The sequence below is a fragment of the Hordeum vulgare genome, chromosome 2H (assembly GCF_904849725.1).
Source record: "Hordeum vulgare subsp. vulgare chromosome 2H, MorexV3_pseudomolecules_assembly, whole genome shotgun sequence".
In the NCBI taxonomy this organism is placed as follows: Eukaryota; Viridiplantae; Streptophyta; class Magnoliopsida; order Poales; family Poaceae; genus Hordeum; species Hordeum vulgare.
In genome coordinates this window covers 494,445,813-494,467,075 of record NC_058519.1, presented here as the reverse complement: position 1 = coordinate 494,467,075, position 21,263 = coordinate 494,445,813, and the positions used below count along the sequence as shown (strand labels likewise).

General features: G+C 48.2%; 1 pseudogene; it reads left to right on the top strand.

The window, feature by feature from the left end:
* The window catches only part of LOC123426819, a 32,290-nt pseudogene that overhangs the window by 10,264 nt on the left and 763 nt on the right, over positions 1–21,263 (top strand).

Genomic DNA, 21,263 nt, shown 5'->3' with positions numbered 1-21,263 from the left:
GAGGCAATAATAAATATGGTTATTATTATAATTCCTGTATCAAGATAATAGTTTATTATCCATGCTATAATTGTATTGAATGAAGACTCATTTACATGTGTGGATACATAGACAAAACACCATCCCTAGCATGCCTCTAGTTGGCTAGCCAGTTGATCAATGATAGTCAGTGTCTTCTGATTATGAACAAGGTGTTGTTGCTTGACAACTGGATCATGTCATTGGGAGAATCACGTGATGGACTAGACCCAAACTAATAGACGTAGCATGTTGATCGTGTCATTTTGTTGCTACTGTTTTCTGCGTGTCAAGTATTTATTCCTATGACCATGAGATCATATAACTCACTGACACCGGAGGAATGCTTTGTGTGTATCAAACGTCGCAACGTAACTGGGTGACTATAAAGATGCTCTACATGTATCTCCGAAGGTGTTAGTTGAGTTAGTATGGATCAAGACTGGGATTTGTCACTCCGTGTGACGGAGAGGTATCTCGGGGCCCACTCGGTAATACAACATCACACACAAGCCTTGCAAGCAATGTAACTTAGTGTAAGTTGCGGGATCTTGTATTACGGAATGAGTAAAGAGACTTGCCGGTAAACGAGATTGAAATAGGTATGCGGATACTGACGATCGAATCTCGGGCAAGTAACATACCGAAGGACAAAGGGAATGACATACGGGATTATACGAATCCTTGGCACTGAGGTTCAAACGATAAGATCTTCGTAGAATATGTAGGATCCAATATGGGCATCCATGTCCCGCTATTGGATATTGACCGAGGAGTCTCTCGGGTCATGTCTACATAGTTCTCGAACCCGCAGGGTCTGCACACTTAAGGTTCGACGTTGTTTTATGCGTATATGAGTTATATGGTTGGTTATCGAATGTTGTTCGGAGTCCCGGATGAGATCACGGACGTCACGAGGGTTTCCGGAATGGTCCGGAAACGAAGATTGATATATAGGATGACCTCATTTGATTACCGGAAGGTTTTCGGAGTTACCGGGAATGTACCGGGAATGACGAATGGGTTCCAGGAGTTCACCGGGGGGGCAACCCACCCCGGGGAAGCCCATAGGCCTTGGGGGAGACACACCAGCCCTTAGTGGGCTGGTGGGACAGCCCACAAGTGCCCTATGCGCCAAGGAGAAGAAAATCAAGAGAGAAAGAAAAAAAAGGAGGAGGTGGGAAGGAAGGGGGACTCCCTCCCACCAAACCTAGTCCAACTCGGTTTGGGGGGGAGAGTCCTCCCCCTTGGACTCGGCCGACCCCCTTGGGGCTCCTTGAGCCCCAAGGCAAAGCCCCCTCCCTCCCACCTATATATACGGAGGTTTTAGGGCTGATTTGAGACGACTTTTCCACGGCAGCCCGACCACATACCTCCACAGTTTTTCCTCTAGATCGCGTTTCTGCGGAGCTCGGGCGGAGCCCTGCTGAGACAAGGTCATCACCAACCTCCGGAGCGCCGTCACGCTGCCGGAGAACTCTTCTACCTCTCCGTCTCTCTTGCTGGATCAAGAAGGCCGAGATCATCGTCGAGCTGTACGTGTGCTGAACGCGGAGGTGCCGTCCGTTCGGTACTAGATCGTGGGACTGATCGCGGGATTGTTCGCGGGGCGGATCGAGGGACGTGAGGACGTTCCACTACATCAACCGCGTTCTCTAACGCTTCTGCTGTACGGTCTACAAGGGTACGTAGATCACTCATCCCCTCTCGTAGATGGACATCACCATGATAGGTCTTCGTGCGCGTAGAATTTTTTTTGTTTCCCATGCGACGTTCCCCTACACTATGTTCTTGATGGAGTGCAGAAAGCTGTTTCCACCCTCAGTTCGCAGCTGTCGACTATGGCAGAGGTTCTCAAATCCCAATCCATGGAAGCCTCAAGTTTAGCACAACAGGGCAAATCATCATCTGATCTACCACAGAAAGAAACAGCAACAGTGGAAAGAGCCATGTCTGAAGAGATACGACGACGACTTGTCATGGAACAGGAAAAATCAAGACTGGCCCCAGCATAGATCCCAACTCACTTACCACCCATTCAGATACCCAGGCCTGCTATTCCACCAGGGTTCAGAGCCAATCAATGAGTGGAAATACACTCGGGAAATGCCACTCCCACTGCAGCATATAAGACTGCCCGCACACTTGGATTCCATGGGTTTCAACCACCAGGAGTTTGTCAGAGTTGGGATGATTTTCAGAAGCACTATGACCAAGAGATGCGCACACAATTCCTGAAGAGCATCACTAAAGGTCCACGCCTGGATTTTCCTCGTTTTGATGGAGATAACCCCGCAGGGTGGATAATAAAGTGTGAGAAATACTTCCAGATGGCCGGAGCACTGGCTGAATTCAAGGTTAACCTGGCCCAACTTTATGTGACAGGAAGAGCTGATGTCTGGTTGAGACGTTCTGGAATTCTAAAAAAGCAGTTAACATGGGCACAATTCTGTGAGGAGATTTTGCGCAGATTCTCACCAGCCAACTCATATGAGCTAACTGACAAGTTTAACACCCTCGAGCAGAACACCCTCACTGTGTCAGAATACACTGACCAATTTGAAGAGTTAATGGCAGAGGTCCAATCCGATAACCCTATCATAGATGAAAGCTGGTTTGTGAGGTGCTATGTAAATGGTCTACGTTCTCAAATAAAGTTCCAAGTTAGAGCTCTGAGACCTACTAGGTTGACAGAGGCCTATTGGTTAGGAGTAGACCTGGAAAGGGGAGCTGCTAAGAAGAAATCCTACACTAGTTACTCTGGAACTACTAAGTCTACCACTGGTTATCAGAAATTTACCACTTCCTTACATGAGAAACCCACTGAATCCAAACCTGCTGTTGTCAACCAAAGAGCCAGGGAACCTGGTAAGTGTTGGAGATGTGGGGATGCATGGTTTCATGGACATAAATGCAAAATGGCTCCTGCATTAAATGTACTGATTGGGGAAGATCCCACTAAACAAGCAACAGAAAATGAGGAGGTGGAGGAACAGGAGGTGGAAGAACAACTGCAACAGGAAGAGCATTGTATGACACTCTCTGCACAAGCAATGGAATCTGACAATGTCAACACTATCTCTTTGTTAGTTCAGATTGGAGGAAAATAGGGGATTGCTTTAGTAGACTCTGGGAGCAACTCAACCTTCATCAGCCTCAAATTTGCCTTATCTACAAACTCCACCATCTTGAAAGACACTTCAAGAGCAGTAACTGTTGCTGGAGGAGGGACACTGTGGTCTGGCTCCTATGTTCCACCCACAACTTTTATTGCAGGCACTGCCAAATTCACACAACAATTCAGAGTACTGGATCTCCCTGGACAAGATATAGTTCTAGGCAGTGATTGGATGGAACAACATAGCCCTGTGGCTTTTCATTACAACCCAAGACAGATTTCTGTCATGATGGATAAGCAAACTCCAGTAAAAATTAGAGCCTGTGATACATTAGCTGATGCAACCCCCATAGAAGCAAGTGAAGTGGACAAATTACTAGCTTTAGGGGCACCTCGTTATGTTCTGCATCTCATCAGAGACACTTCTCTCAAAGCACCAGCTCCACAGGAAATTCCACCACCTGTTCAGGAAGTACTGCAACAGTTCCTTGAAGTTTTTCAGGAACCAAAGGGATTACCTCCAAAGAGAGACCATGACCATAAGATTCCTCTCAAGGACCAAGTAGTACCACCAAATTCTAGACCCTACAGAGTACCACACATGCAAAGGAATGAACTAGAGAGACAAATTGACTCCATGCTCAGAGATAAGATTATAAGAGCTAGTGAAAGTCCCTATTCCTCCGCTGCAATTTTGGTCATGAAAAAGGATGGCACTTGGAGAATGTGCATTGACTACAGGAAACTTAATGCTGCAACCATCAAAAATAAGTTTCCCATACCTGTGATTGAGGATTTTCTCGATGAACTCCAGGGAGCTACCTACTTCACCAAATTGGACTTGAGATCTGGCTATCACCAGGTGAGAATGAATGAGCAAGACATACCTAAAACTGCATTCAGGACATATTTTGGTCATTATGAATTCCTGGTGATGCCTTTTGGACTAGCTAATGCACCTGGGACTTTCCAAGCTCTCATGAACAGCATATTTGGTCCATATCTAAGGAAGTTTGTGTTGGTATTCTTTGATGATATCCTCATTTTCAGCTAATCCCTTTTTGAACATTTGGAGCACATACGAATTGTTCTCCAGCTCCTGAAAGAACACAAGCTTTTTGTTAAACACTCTAAATGTGCGTTTTCTTCCAAACAAGTGGACTACCTTGGCCACATCATCACCGGAGAAGGAGTATCAACTGACCCTGCAAAAATCACTGCAGTTGCTGATTGGCCAGTTCCAACTACAGTTAAGCAACTCAGAGTATTCTTAGGTCTCTGTGGATATTACAAAAGGTTTATTAAGGACTTTGGTACCATTGCTAGACCACTGCATGATATTCTGAAGAAAGACGGTTTCTACTGGACAGCTCTTCAAACTACTGCTTTTTCTAACTTAAAACAGGCTATGATTCAAGCAACAGTGCTAGCACTCCCTGTTTTCTCTGAGCCATTCACCCTAGAAACAGATGCTTCTGGAGTGGGATTAGGAGCAGTCATGATGTAGAAGGGAAGGCCACGAGCTTATTACTCCACCCTATGTCCCAAAAATGTTGCACTGTCAACTTATGGAAAAGAAGCTCTTGCAATCATTGCTGCTCTCAAAAGGTGGAGACACTACTTTCTGGGGAATGATCTCATCATCAAAACTGGTCATCAAAGTTTACAATTCATGACTGACCAAAAGATCTCCACAAGCATCCAGCACAAGCTCATGCTCAAACTGCTAGAATTCAATTTCACTCTGCGGTACAAGAAAGGAAAAGAGAACATTGTTGTTGATGCACTGTCTAGAAGAAACTCTCTCATGGCTATTTCTGTAGTTACACCCCAATGGATTTCTGTAGTTGAACAATCTTATGCTCAAGACAACACATGTCAGGCACTATTGGAGAGACTTTTACTTTCACCCACCCATGCTGAAAACCAAAACACCTTACACTCAGGGATCATTAGGCACAAGGGGAAGATTTATGTGGGGAAGGACATGGAACTAAGAACAAGGTTACTAACATCCCTTCACTCATCATCTATTGGGGGTCACTCTGGAAGAAAAGCAACTTATCACAGAATCAATCAGATATTCTACTGGTCAGGGCTGAAACAAGCAGTGGACAACTTTGTGGCAACATGCCTAGTGTGCCAGAAAAACAAAGGAGAAAACTTTCCTTACCCAGGATATCTGGATCCTCTACCACTTCCTGATATGGTGTGGACACACTTGAGCATGGATTTCATTGAGGGTTTGCCTAAATCAAATGGACATGATGTTATCCTAGTGGTAGTAGATAGACTATCCAAATTTGCACACTTCATTCCTTTGTCTCACCCATACAATGTTCAAACAGTTGCCCAAGCATTCATTGATAATGTGATCAAACTCCATGGTCCTCCTTTGGCCATCGTATCTAACAGAGATCGTATCTTCACCAGTCAGCGGTGGCAGGACATCTTCAAGGGCATGGGCATTAACCTACGATACAGTTCTGCTTACCACCCTTAATCTGATGGCCAAACAGAGTGTGTGAATCAATGCCTAGAAAACTACCTTCGTTGTCTCAGCTCAATGTAGCCAAAGAAATGGGCCAAACACTTGGCCATGGCAGAGTATTGGTACAATACAGCATACCACAGCTCCCTCCAAAAAAACACCTTTTGAAGCTGCTTATGGATATCCACCACCCAACATATGTGAGAACATTCTACCTGACAACATGACAGCAGATGCCCAGCAGTTTTTCACTGACAGAGAAGCACTTCTCCAGCACTTAAAAGATAACCTTACTGCTGCTCAAGCTCGCATGAAAAAGTATGCTGACCGGAAGCGCACATAAAGGATCTTGGAAGTAGGAGATATGGTGTACCTCAAAATGCAACCGTATTGCCTTAAAGCCTTCGGACTGCGTACCCACATCAAGCTCCAGAGCAAGTATTACGGCCCTTTCCGCATAATTGCTAAAGTGGGACACGTCGCGTACAAGCTCCTCCTCCCAGAGAGCACCAGCATTCACCCAGTCTTCCATGTCAGCCAGTTGAAGAAGCACGTGGGACCAAAGGCGATTCCATGCTCAGACCTCCCCTTGGTACGATCTGACGGGATGATCCTCACCGAGCCAGTCCTGGTCCTCGAGACACGCCAAATTCCCCGCAACAACCTGTCGGTCGTCCAATGGCTCGTACAGTTGGCAAATCTGCCTCCGGATGGAGCTTCATGGGAAGATGTCGCGTTCATGAAGAAGACGTTTCCTACCTTTTTCAAGGCAACCATCGATCGGTGGTTCAATCGCTGACCTCCTTGAGGACAAGTTCGATTTTTGCCGGGGGCATTGTCAGTACTGAACTTGCAAGACCAGCGTTGGCGCCTTCTTCAGTTAACTGACGGCCGAGATCACTTGCATCCAACGGCTCGCGCAGCTCGCCGTCACTGTACCATTTCATTTGTTGTTACTGTATTAATTCTGTTGCCGTTGCCGTTGTCTGTTGCCAGCGGGCTATAAAGCCAGGTGCTCGCGTTTGTAATGGGTATTGAGATTTGCTAATATGCTTATTCACTTTACAGTACACTTTATAGCAATATAAACCCTAGAGGGGCTACTTTCCCCTTTCCTCCTTTGATCTGTGAGCAAGTTCATCGCGTTCTTGCTGAAATTCCTAGCTAGGGCGTGACACTTCCGCTCCCTGTCCTAGCCCTGTCCCCGCGCCCTGTGCTTGCTCCAGCCCCAAAAGAGCAACAACAAAGTAGCAACAACAATAAAATGGCGGCCCAGCGCTCCAGCGAACGAAGCAGCAGCAAAGAGGAAGGCGCCCCAGTGCGTCCCCGCCCCGAGCTCCCGCGTCGCTTGCCCTCGCTTTGCACCCGCCCCGCGTCGCGCACTCGCCCCTGCTATGCGCCCGCCCGTGCTCCGCCCTGCCGGTGCTCCGCGTCCCTTTCTCCGTGCCCGCCCGTGCTCTACCCCTGCCTGTGCTCTACGCCCTCTGCCCGCGCTCGTGCTCCGCGCCTGGCCTGGCTGCTCGCTCGGATATTGCCTTTGACCATTAATAAAATTAAGGCATTTTATTTCTATGTCTCTCTTTGCTTAGTCTTTCTTAGTTTTGCCCATGACACGTTTTTTTTGTGTGCTTACTTTTGCCCTTCACCGCACCACCCAACATGACCAATGCCCAAACGAAGCTTTGTCGCTGGTCAAGGGAGTTGATTAGTAGCATCACTATTAGTGACGAGTGGGGCACATCATGCCATGCATGTGTAGTCACATCACCGTGTGGTTTCTCATGCAAGGAGTCGCGTCACCAGTGTGCCCGCTAGGTGCCTGTTAAATGTTAATGTATTTTATTGCAGCGCGGCGCACCGACATTCATTCACTCGTGTCCCAATCCCCCTCCACTCCCCTCGCCGCCCAAGAACGAGGCTGGCGACTGCCTCCACCAAACCCTAGCCACTCCCCTTCGGCAGCCGGAGCAATGGCCAACTGTGGTGGTGGGGTGGAAAGCAGCAGAATGGGGTGTCATGCGCTAATCATTCAGGGCATGTCCCGCACCCTCCAGGTCAACGAGGTGTTCCGCCTTGCCCGCTGCAGCGTCATGGTGCCGCCGGACACGCGCGTGCCTTCTGGCTAGCACATGAGCTTGGGTGGATCGTGGTGGGTCATGTCCCCTTCGTCCGCACGCCGTCCTCGTCATGCACATTTCAGGAAGGCTTGCCGCCGGAGGAGCGGTCCAAGCCACGCTACGCGCCCGACAGCCAGCGGTGGCCAGAGATCCTGGAGGAGGAACAAACCACCCGCATCCAGCACTACGACGACTGCTACTCGCCTTCGTGGAACAACATCGAAGAGAGGTACACCTTCTCGAAAGGGCGTCCCTTCCCCGATGCCATGGTTGTTGGAAGTAAACCCAACGTCCAGTCCGACTACATGTAGGTGTACGTATTCAACTAGTGCATCAGTTAGTATCCTTGTAGGAGTAGTATTCTTGGCTGATTCGGTTTAGGAACTAAGGCAGCCTAGCTGATATTTATACCCATGTAGACCCCCTGTAATCACATCATCAGATCGTGAGCAAACAATAAAGTTTCCAGGTGCGACAAGCACCTGTTGCCATAACTCGGCGTATTGTGTTCGCGTGTACTCTTGACAAGAAAACAATCGATCGAGACGGCGGCTGGATTGATTCGTGCGTGCATGTGGTGGTGTACGTGAAAATCAATCCACCTGTGTGCTTGCCTGCCTATAGTATACATACGTGTGCAAGTCGCCGGAGTAAGCTAGCTTTGCTACGTGCGTATCTCCTGCCTATACCGTCGGTCGTCGCGTGTCGTCGTAACGTACTCGACGGTGCGGTCTGGGCCAACAATTGGTATCAGAGCTTGGTTTATTGGCGTGATCTTCGGAAAGCAATCGAAGGATCATGTCAAACCCGGGCAAGGAGATCGTTGTGGCGGGAGCTAGAGCACCGATGCCGATGGTTGGGGGGTCGCAATTCCCCCGGCTGGATTGAGAGGACTACACACTATGGGCGATGAACATGGAGGTCGCGATGGAGGGAGCGGAATTCTGGGAAGCTGTCGATCCCGGCGGCGCCGAGTACGCGAAGGGCGCGGCAAAGTACCGGATGGATCGTCAGGCGTTAACGGCGATCTACTCCGCCATGCCGAAGGATGTGCTGCAACACCTCGTCGGAAAGAAAACGGCGAAGAAAGCATGGAGGACTCGGCATGCAATTGGTATCAGAGCTTGGTTATTGACGTGATTTTCGGAAAGCAATCAAAAGATCATGTCGAACCCGGGCAAGGAGATCGTTGTGGCAGGAGCGGGAGCACCGATGCCGATGGTGAGGGTGTCGCAGTTCCCCTGGCTCGATCGAGAGGACTACGCACTATGGGCGATGAACATGGAGGTCGTGATGGAGGGAGCGGAGTTCTGGGAAGCTGTCGATCCCGGCGGCGCCGAGTACGCGAAGGGCGCGGCAAAGTACCGGACGGATCGTCAGGCGTTAACGGCGATCTACTCCGCCATGCCGAAGGATGTGCTGCAACACCTCGTCGGAAAGAAAACGGCGAAGGAGGCATGGGAGACCATCAAGATCCTGCACCAGGGTCATGACCGTGTCAAGGAAGCACACCTTCAGTCCCTCATGAGAAGCTACGAGTGCCTGAAGATGGAGGAAAGCGAGACGGTTGATCAGTTTGCCTCCCGTCTCAAGACCCTCATCAACGGCATACGCGGCTATGGTTCAACTCTAGAAGAAGTTGCGATCGTCCGACGATTTTTGCGCGCCGCGCCAGCACACTACATCCAAATCGTCACATCGATTGAGCAATGTCTTGACCTGAACACTCTCACGGTCGAGGATCTCGTCGGAAGGTTCAAGGCCCACGACGAGAGAATTCGTCTCAGCTTCGGCGATTCGAAGGAGAGTGAGCATCTCATGCTTACAATGGCGCAATGGATGGCCCTGTCGAAAGGAAAGCAAGGTGGATCCACAAGCGGTAGTAAAGCAAAGGAGAAGCAAAGCCCGGCGAAAAAGGACCTCGCTGGACAGGAAGAAAAGGCTAGAAAACCAAGGAGAAAATTTGACATAAAAAAAGTAAGGTGTCACAATTGTGGAATCCTCGGTCACTTCAAGTCTGATTGCAAGAGTCCACCGAAGGAAAAAGCTCTCATGGCCAAGGGAGGCGATGATAGCGATATGATGCTCATGGTCGAAGTATGCGAGCTTATGGACGAGGATGGTCCAGCTCCGAAGGCACCGGCTACCGAGGTTGTCACGCTCGACGAAGAGAAGGTTTACCTTCATGACAAGAAGAGGGTGAACACGGCGAGGCACGTGTGGTACCTCGACACGGGAGCAAGCAACCACATGACCGGTGACAAGGACCAGTTTTCTGAGCTAAATCTCTCGGTTGGAGGCACGGTTCGGTTCGGTGACGGGCGGACCGTTGACATCACAGGGCGAGGTACTGTCCTGTTTGAGCTGAAGAATGGCGGTCACAAGGTACTCACAGATGTGTACTATATTCCCAAGCTAAAGAGCAACATCATAAGTCTTGGCCAGCTCGAGGAGCGTGGTTGCAAGATTGTGCTCGAAGATGGCTATCTATGGGGGTATGACCGTCAGAGGATGCTGATCATGAAGGTGCAGAGGTCGCCAAACAGACTCTACGTCCTCAACTTGGATCGTGTGGATCCAGTATGTCTCTTGTCAAGCATGGAGGACTCGGCATGGAAGTGGCACGCGCGCTACGGTCATCTAAATTTCCAGGCTCTTCGGCAACTTGGACAAAAGGAGATGGTACGTGGCCTACCGTGCATTGATCATGTTGAGCAAGTGTGCGACGGTTGCCTTGTTGGGAAACAAAGGCGGGCCTCGTTCCCGAGAGAGGGAAACTTTAGAGCAAGTAAAGCTCTTGAGTTGGTCCATGGAGACTTGTGCGGACCCATTACACCGGCTACCCCAGCTGGGAACAAATACTTCTTACTCATCGTCGACGACTTCAGCAGATACATGTGGATTGTGTTGTTGAAGACGAAGGACCAAGCTTTGCAAGCCTTCAGGAAAGTAAAGATGGCGGCCGAGGTAGAATCCGAAGCCAAGCTGAAGGCCCTCCGTACCGACCGGGGGGGTGAGTTCAAGTCTCGTGAATTCACAGAATTTTGCGAAGCACATGGGATCAAGCGGTATCTTACGGCGCCATATTCACCGCAGCAAAACGGTGTTGTGGAACGGAGGAATCAAACCGTGGTGGCGATGGCACGAAGCATGATGAAGAGCAAAGGGGTCCCGGGCAAGTTTTGGGGTGAGGCGGTCAATACTGCCGTTTATTTGCTGAACCGGGCTCCAACCAAGAGTGTGGTTGGGATGACGCCGTACGAAGCATGGTACGGACATAAGCCCGCGGTTGATCATCTTCGTACTTTCGGGTGTGTGGCGCATGTGAAGACGGTGGCCGAGCATACAAGTAAGTTGGCGGATCGGAGTACTCCAATGATATTGGTTGGCTATGAAGCAGGCTCGAAGGCGTACCGTGCGTGCAACCCCTCTACCAATAAGGTGGTTGTGACTCGTGACGTGGTCTTTCAAGAAGCAAGGTCATGGAATTGGAACTCTACCGAGCCGGTATACCCGATCTCTGATGAAATCTTTCACGTTGTTTACAACGAATACGAGCATGCCGATAATCAACCGGAGACTACAACAACGCCGAGTGATTCTCTGGACAACGGAGCGCAGCCGAACGCGCCAGATAAAGCAGGGATAGAGGCGCGTGAAGGCACGCAGCAGGACGCGGCAGACGAGGCATGCGATGGCTCGTGCAACACACCAAGCAATGCTCGAAGCGCTCGACCAAGTGACTGCGTACCACAGGGGAGCAGCCTGGGAGCTGCGCCTGGAAGAGAACCTGAATCGCCAGAAAACAGGAGTTTGGCAACTCCACAAGATGAAAATTCCTCGTCTTCGACAGAACAGGAGACAAGGGAACGTCCGCCGACACCAGTTCGTCTTCGACCAGTGATGGATTTATATCCGGAGGAAGCACTTCGTACTATTAATCCTGTCAAAGTTATAAGAAGAGGACGACAATGTTTGCTTAGCGTCGAGGAACCGACGAAATTTGAAGAAGCAAATACTGAGGAGTGTTGGCGTCGTGCTATGGATGAAGAGTTGGGATCAATACGAGACAACAAAGTATGGGAGCTCGCTGATCTTCCCAACGGTCACAAATCCATAGGGCTCAAGTGGGTGTACAAAGTCAAGAAGGATGCTGAAGGAAACTTGGTCAAGCATAAAGCTCGGCTCGTAGCTAAAGGATTCGTGCAAGAGCAAGGTGTGGACTTCGAGGAAGTGTTCGCTCCAGTCACAAGGATGGAATCGGTGAGGCTAGTTATAGCTCTCGCGGCTCAAGATTCTTGGAGGCTACATCACATGGATGTAAAATCCGCATTTTTGAACGGGGAGTTGGAAGAAGAAGTATACGTGAAGCAACCACCGGGGTACATCAAAGAAGGAGAAGAACACAAGGTGTTGAAGCTACACAAGGCATTGTACGGGCTACATCAAGCTCCTCGGGCATGGAACATCAAGCTTGACCGTACATTGATTTCTCTTGGTTTTGAGAAAAGTCCACTCGAGCATGCTATGTACAAGCGAGGTAAAGGCAAGGATCGTCTCTTAGTGGGCATCTATGTTGATGATCTCTTGATAACTGGAGCAGACGAAGAGGAGATTGCAAGATTCAAGCTACAAATGAAGGAGCTATTCAAGATGAGTGATCTAGGGCTCTTGACATACTACCTCGGGATCGAGGTACAACAAAAGCCGAACGGGATCACAATATGTCAAGAGGCATATGCAAAGAAGATACTTGAAAGTTGTAGCATGGAGGATTGCAAACCAACTTATGCTCCAATGGAGCCTCGGCTTAAACTTAGCAAAAGGAGTGAAGCCCCTGCGGTTGATGCAATGGATTATAGAAGTGTGGTCGGAAGCCTAAGGTATCTTGTGAATACACGACCGGACTTGGCCTATTCCGTTGGCATAGTGAGTCGCTTCATGGAAGCACCCACGACTGAACATTGGGCAGCTGTCAAACATATACTCAGGTACATCAAAGGGACAACAAACTTCGGTTGTGTCTATTTAAGAGAGAAAAAGAAGGAGATGGTGGAGCTACTTGGCTACAGTGATAGCGACCTGGCAGGAGATGTGGATGACCGTAAAAGTACTTCGGGTCTGGCATATTTCTTGGGCAGGAGCATAGTAACTTGGCTATCACAAAAGCAGAAGGTGGTCGCATTATCGTCCTGCGAAGCAGAGTATATAGCAGCTGCAACCGCAGCGGGTCAAGGTGTGTGGCTAGAAAGGCTACTCGGTGACCTCACAGATAAAGAACCTGAAAGAGTGGTGCTCAATGTTGACAACAAGTCTACGATTGCCCTGTGTAAGAATCCAGTGCATCATGACAGGACTAAGCACATAGATATAAGGTATCACTACATACGGCAGTGCGTGGAAGAAGGCAAGATTGAAGTCAACTACGTTTGCATCAATGATCAGCTTGCAGATATCCTGACCAAGTCTTTGGGACGACAGAAGTTTACAGAGATGCGGAGAAGGATCGGCGTCCAAGCTGTGAAGTGAGGACATCGTGTTTAGGGGGGTGATTGTTGGAAGTAAACCCAACGTCCAGTCTGACTACATGTAGGTGTACGTATTCAACTAGTGCATCAGTTAGTATCCTTGTAGGAGTAGTATTCTTGGCTGATTCGGTTTAGGAACTAAGGCAGCCTAGCTGATATTTATACCCATGTAGACCCCCTGTAATCACATCATCAGATCGTGAGCAAACAATAAAGTTTCCAGGTGCGACAAGCACCTGTTGCCATAACTCGGCGTATTGTGTTCGCGTGTACTCTTGACAAGAAAACAATCGATCGAGACGGCGGCTGGATTGATTCGTGCGTGCATGTGGTGGTGTACGTGAAAATCAATCCACCTGTGTGCTTGCCTGCCTATAGTATACATACGTGTGCAAGTCGCCGGAGTAAGTTAGCTTTGCTACGTGCGTATCTCCTGCCTATACCGTCGGTCGTCGCGTGTCGTCGTAACGTATTCGACGGTGCGGTCTGGGCCAACAATGGTTGTGTGTCGCGCGCAGCTCGGCGTGAAGGAGGACGACCGGGTTTTGTCGTCACGAGCCATGCCTCGATTCACACCATGGACCACGCCCACATATGCACGAGGCGGCGGGGGTCCAAGTACCAACTGGAGCCTCCACGTTCCAAAGACGGAGCCAGGGACGAGTTGTGCAGTGCACGGCGTCAGCTTACGCATGCCCCGAGGATGAGCTCTGAAGTGCGTGGCACCGGCCTGCGCATCCCGAGTTCTCGCGGCGCCTCTCTGCTAGTCCCAACGCCCGAGTCCGGGACAAGCTCACACGCACCCGTGCTCGTGCCCAAGCCGGAGCCCGGGACGAGCTCGCATGGCCCGCAGCTCGATCCCAAACCAGAGTCGGAGCCGCCGCTGCGGGCGGAGTACAAGCGGGTGGTGGTCAGTAAGGAAGGTGACCCTGCAGACATGCCCGGGCTCCTCCTCGCGTTGCGCGAATCAACAAAGAGGCCACAACGCCACTCCGACGACCTGGTGGACTCGTCGGGCCTACGATAGGTGGTCGTTGCCTCGGTGACCGGCATAAACTGATATAAATCAAGTAAATTTATCAGCTTAGAGCAAGTATAATAAGCTACAGTCAGCAGGCTGTAAGGATTAAAATACTATATTTCTGCTGAATTGGATGAAAGAGAAGAGGAGAGAGAAGGGAAGCGGGCTCTTCGTGAAGAGCCAGCTCTAGCACGTGCTCCTAGGTGTTTTGTGAGAATGAAACGTGGGCCATATATGATAAAAATAGTACTCTTTTATAGCTAACTATTATACGAGCTAGCTATAAGATAGACTATAAGATGGCTTAAGTAGCAAACTGCTGGCTATAAGCCATCTTATAGTCTATCTTATAGCTAGCTCGTACAATAGTTAGCTATAAAAGAGTACTATTTTTATCATATATGGCCCACCATTCATTCTCACAAAGCACCTAGGAGCACGTGCTAGAGCTCGCTCTTCACGAAGGGCCCGCTTCCCTTCTCTCTCATCCAACTCATCAAAAATATAGTATTTTAATCCTTACAGCCTGCTGACTGTACCTTATTGTACTTGCTCTTAGCATGGTGATGTTAGTGTGTGAAAAAGAAAATTCACCCGCTAGCATCATCATCATAAGCATACATGTTAATTTTAATGATTTTCTACATTTTATGCATTTACTACGGTTTTTTAGAGAAAAATGCCCTAAAACATCGGCTAGATGTGACCGCAATGTGTGTTCGGTGTACGAATTCGTTCATTCCTTGCGTACGAGGCTAGAATGGATGTTCACACATGATGACAAATATTGGTGCCATTTCATGAATGACGTGACGCATAACACGCACAAGCAGTACCGTCTTACTATGCCGGTAGGATAGGTGTGCAACACGTTCTCCTTCTCACATCTATGAAACTCGCTTAAATTTTTTCACATGCTGGTATCGTCATCACAAACATCCATTTCAATTTTCAATAATTTTTATACATTATATGCATTTACTACGGGTTTCGAGAAGAAAATGCACTAAACACACCGGTCGTACATGACGCAACATGCGTTTGGTGTCTGAATTCGTTCGTTCCTTGCGAGGGTGGCTAGAATGGATGTACACACGTGATGTCAAAAGTTGGTGTCATTCTATAAATGATGTGATGCAGAAAATATACAAGCAACATCATCTTACTGTGTTGGTGGGGCACGTGTCCAACATGTTCTCGGTTTCATATCCATGAAATGCAGTCAATTGTTTTTCACACGCTGGCATCATTCATGACAAGTATCCATGTTAATTTTCAACAATTTTCTATATTGTGCATTTACTACGATTTTTCAGAGAAAAATGCACTAAAACACTGACCGGACGTGACGCATCGTGCGTTCAGTGTACGAATTCGTTTATTTCTTGCGTGGGGGGCTAGAATGACGGTTCACACATGATGCCAAAAGTTGATGTCATTCCATGGACAACGTGTCGCAGACCATGTACAAGCAGTACTGTCTTACTGTGTTGGTAGGACACGTGTTCAACACGTTCTCCGTTTTGCGTCTATGAAACACACTCAATTTTTTTTCACACGTTGTCATCATCATCACAAGCATCCATGTCAATTTTCAACAATTTTTTATATTGTATGCGCTTACTACAGTTTTCCAAAGGAAAATGACCTAAAACACCGGTCGGACGTGACGCAACGTGCGTTTAGTGTTCGAGTTCGTTCGTTCCTTGCGTGGGTGGCTAGAATGGATGTTCACAAATGATGCCAAAAGTTGGTGTCAATACATGAATAACATAACGCACATCATGTACAAGTTGTATCATCTGACTATGCCGGTAGGGAACATGTCCAATTCGTTCTCCATTTCACATCCATGAAACACACTCAAATTTTGTTTACACGTTGTCATCATCATCATAAGCATCCATATCAAATTTTAACAATTTTTTACATTGTATGCATTCACTACGGTTTTCTAGAGGAAAATGCCCTAAAACACCGGCCGAACATGACGCTGCAACGTGCATTTGGTTAGTGTTTTAGGTTTTTTCACCCAAAAACCTTAGAAAATGCGTAAAATGTGAGAACTCAATTTTTTTTATGATGTATGCTTGGCATGATGATGCTAGTGTGTGTGGAAAATTTTAGGTCCATTCTATTCATGTGAGCATTTTTTGAAAAAGAAAAGGAAGAAAAAAGGCAAAATAAAGAACAACAAGAAAGAAAAACAAACAAAAAATGATTGATAAACAAGTCAATGATTTATATATTTTCATTTCTTACTTATCTATTTAATAAATGTTTACAAAACTGAAAATTGTTTGATTGTGTTTGATTTTTTATGTGAGCATGTTTCTATTTGAACAAGCAATAAAATATCATTTTTTAACAGAACAATTTTTTTATTTAATAGATGTTCAGAAATTTAATTATATGATATGTGCATTTTCCTATTAAAACGAATATTTTTTGACATATCTTTAATTTTTTTTGAAATACGAATATTTGTACTTTATGAGCAAAATTTTAAAAAGCGAACATTTTTTGAAATTTGAACAAAATCATTTAATTGTGAGAATTTTTTGAAAAAGTTAAAAGAATGAAAAAAAACAATAGAAAAGACAAAAAAGAATAGTTATAAAAGGGTTGGTTCTATAATGGACTGGCCAAGCCACGAACTGAAGTAACATCAAATAAGAAAAAGAAGTTAATATACACAACCATTAGGATGTTCTAGTTGATTAGTGTGGTTGAGAGGTCTTGAATTCAATTCATGGCGCTTGCACTATTTTTGGAGTTTAACATAAAAAATGAATACGACGCCTTGTACGTGTCATATGTACAGATGTCTACATGGCTTTATGAAATGATCATATTGTCCTTATACGGTTTGTGAGAAGGGGTCTACCGAAGCATGCCTCATGTTTAAAATGTTTTAGATACTTTAATATGGGCTACATATGAACTAAAATAAGTGGACAAACACATTAAAACATGTTTACATACATCTAATTTAAAAAAGTTAGAACATCTTATAATAGTAAATGGAAGGAGTATATCTTATATAGACCTTTTCTTAACAGATACTTATTTTTAATCTCAATATCCTCTATCCTAGACCTTCTTGCTCCTTTTTTTTAGAAAAGGAGGATCTGCATCTGGGAGATGCATGCGACCATTCTATTGATTATTTTTGAGGACCTTACAAAGTAGTACAACAATATGTCTGAATCCGTCATCTTGGCAACATTTGCCGCTACTCCTATCCATGATGAAGGGGTGCAAGCTGAGCCAAATACCCAAACCTCTCACCTAAGCCTAACGTCTAAAGCCAGAGGCCCTGACCGAGCCACATACCGAGTCAGGGGCACAAACCGGTCGGACACACTCACATGTGTCGCCGCCACCATCTTCCACTGGTTCATCTTTAGAGCAGATTGAGGTACCAGCCTTGGCAGGTACCTCCGCCATCGACGCCACCATGACGCCAAACGACGACCTCCACCTACGCGAGTCCATCTTCAAGCAGCGGACGTAGATCCATGCTAGGATAGGGCCGCACAACCGCCGTCGCCCACCACCCACAAGCACCACCCAGCCCCAAGGTTCCCAAAGCGACGCCTTCAAGAAGGGAACGACGCCGTGAGCGTCGCCGCCGCCCAACAAAGTTAGGGATTTTGCCCGAGAGACCTAGGGGAAGGGGAAGTGAGGGGATCAGTCCATACCGACGCCTCCAAGGAGGGAACGACGCCCTCAGGCGTCGCCGTCGACGCGGCCGGCCATGGCCGACCAAGGATTTCGCCCGAACTAGATCCCCGTCACCAGCAGCGTCTCCTGTACAAAACCAGCGACCCAGGGAAGCGCGACCCGACCAGGCTAGCCGGCAGGCCGAACATGGGAGGAGAGGATGCGCCAGATCGCGCACACCGACCACCGCAGAAGCCGCCGCCGGCCGCCAACGACCACTGGATCCCGCCGCCCGCGTGGCTCGGACGCCAGATCCACCGCCCGCACGACTGCTAGCTTGCCGTGCCTCATCCATGGAGCCGCCGCTCCAGATCCGGAGTTCCCCACGCAGAGGCAGGGCAGCCAAGGCCCCGCCACCACGATCCTTGGCGCCCCCGGCTTGCCCGGCGGCTGCCTCACGCGGCGGCGAGGAAGGGAGGGGGAGGGAGTTGGACGGCTAGGGTTGGGAGGGGGAGGGAGTTGGGCGGCTAGGGTTGGGAGGGGGAGGGAGTTGGGCGGCTAGGGTTGGGAGGGGGAGGGAGTTGGGCGGCTAGGGTTGGGAGGGGGAGGGAGTGGGCATTCTCAACCTTCTTGCTCCTTAGGACGACTTATTATTAGATCCCACCTAATTACGCGATATTTATGCTTATGTTCAACTTAGAAAAATAAAAGTTCAAATAATATGAAAGGCATGGGTACTAGTTTAAGAGGAGCTACATGCATACACTTTGAACAGCCGCTGGAGTCAGAAGGGACTAGCTCATACCGTGCACTGCCCAATCACTGATATTGATGATACGGCCATGGGTTTCCGTCTACTCCGTCAGCATGGCTACGACGTCACTCCTTGTAACTACTCCATCTAATTGGTGCTTTGGCATGCATTATGTTGGATCTACTTTGACTAATGTGCATCTACAATACTGCAGCCGTGTTTAAGCACTTCGAGAAGGACGACAAGTTCTTCTGCTTCTCCATGGAGATGGAGACCAACCACGCATCTGTCACCCCAATGTACACACATACCGAGCTTCTCAACTCATGTTCCCCGGTGATGACGGCGTTTTGGCACGGGCCGGGTGCTATTGTCGAGCATTTCTCGAACAGAGACATGCCTCCAACAAGTTGTATGACAAGTGGATCATCGCCAAGGACTTGCCTGGTGAGGTATGTGCCAACAAATTCAAGTTATTTGTGAGCAATTCAGCTAGATCATTGACAACAAAAATTGCCCAAGTCATTGCCATGGATATCATTACTCTTGGCTGCCGGAACATTTGAAGAAATGAAAAAATCTTCAGAAATACAAATCCAAACTTTGTTTCCTTCAAGGAAGATTTGACCATTCTCAGTCACATAATTAGGAAGAAGCATAATACTTGCTTGCAAGCTTAGATAGCATCCAAATTCTGATTTTCTGTCATTACGTTGCCTATAACTGGTATTAGTTGGCCCATTTTTTTTTTCATTAGTTAGGCTTCCCCATATATTTTGTACCATACTTATTTCGAAAATACCAAAGAATAATTGTTCAACTGTTCAGAGCTTCAGAAAAGAACAAAATAATGTGCAATTCTATGGTGCCTTGTACTACTTGTAAGAACAGGTCGAGTGCACACTGAATTTCCCCTGGAAAGCAAGTTTGCCACGAATCGAAACAAGGATGTATCATGATCATTATGGAGGCGACACGGATGTTTGGATTGCCAAGGTCCTCTACAGGTAATAGCAGGTTAAGTAGTATTCACCTAACTTATGGTACTAAACCAATTCTTAATAGAAATTTCTGGTCACCAAATATTTGTGACACCCTTGGCTATGGCGCTTAACTTTTCAGGATGAATCTTGTGAGCAACGACCTGTACCTTAGAATGGCAAAAACTGATTTTAGAGAATACCAGAAACTCTCCCGACTCGAGTGGAATGGCCTAAGGAAGTAAGTCACATGCAACATTGCTTACTACCTCTCTATCCTCTAACTAATTATCTACTCCCTTTGATCCATATTAATTGACGAATACTTAGTGTAACTTAATATGAATAAGAGGGAGTAGCACATATGAAAACTAGTTTCTTACACGAGAGTGCTTGCTTGTACTATGTGCAGGTGGTATTTTAGGAACCACCTACAGTGGTATGGTGGGACTCCAGAGAGCGCACTGACGGCCTACTTCTTAGCCTCGGCAAACATCTTCGAACCAAGCCGAGCGGCAGAGCGTCTAGCGTGGGCTCGCACGGCTACGCTTGCCGATGTGGTGACATCTCATTTTCGACAAGTTGGGTATGCCGTATGCACTATCTTCATAGTTTTCCATCTCCGTAATCCGGTCTTAGTAATGATCAACGTAACATGTGTGTGTTGCGCGTACATTGCAGCGGCGCAAAAGATTCAATGGAGAATCTTGAAGCGCTTATCGACCTTGTTTCATTTGATGACGCTTCCGGCAATCTTCGTGAAGCTGTATAACTCATCAAACCAATACACTTGGATATAGTGAGTAAATTGTCAAAAACTACCACATTTCGCGCAACCGTGTCCATTAGCTATCACTTTACGATTTTATGCAAAAAACTATCAAAATTTCGCTAATCCGTTGCTAAAAACTACCAAGATTTGTAACTGTCCGTTTTAGCTCGTTTAATCTTTTTCTGACAAGCCGGACCCACATGTCATTGAGCGCGTTGAACGCGTCGCCGGAGAACATGCCCGCGATGAACACAAGGGAACTGTTCCGTGCCCGGCGCACCAGGAAGCAGGCGCCATCGCCGGCGCGTGCGGCCAAGTGTGGAGCGGATGAGGAGGGGCGCGCCCGGTACGACTACGTGTTCGAGCGCGAGGAGGCGGGCGAGGCGGGGCTCCCGGCGCCGCCCAGGCTGGTGTGGGCCAAGGTGAGGGCTACCACTGGTGGCCGGCGCAGGTGTTCGACCCGACGGAGGCGCGGCACCGCCCTGGTGGCACACTTCTGGGATCGGACCTTCGCGTGGGAGGCCGACTCAGCGGCGCTCTGCCCGTTCCGCGAGGGGTTCCCGCGCTTCACGGCCGTCGACCGCGCCCACGTCCCGCGCTGGGACGCCCGCAAGACCATGTCCCCGTTCGCCTCCGCCATGGACGCCGCGCTCGGTGAGGTCGCGCGCCACGTGGACTTCGGCCCGTCGTGTGACTGCGTCATCAGCCGCGGCGTCGCCAGGAGGCAGGTGGTCGACAACGCCGGCATCCGGGAGGGCGCGCATGTGGGTCCGGCTTGTCAGAAAAACGATTAAACGA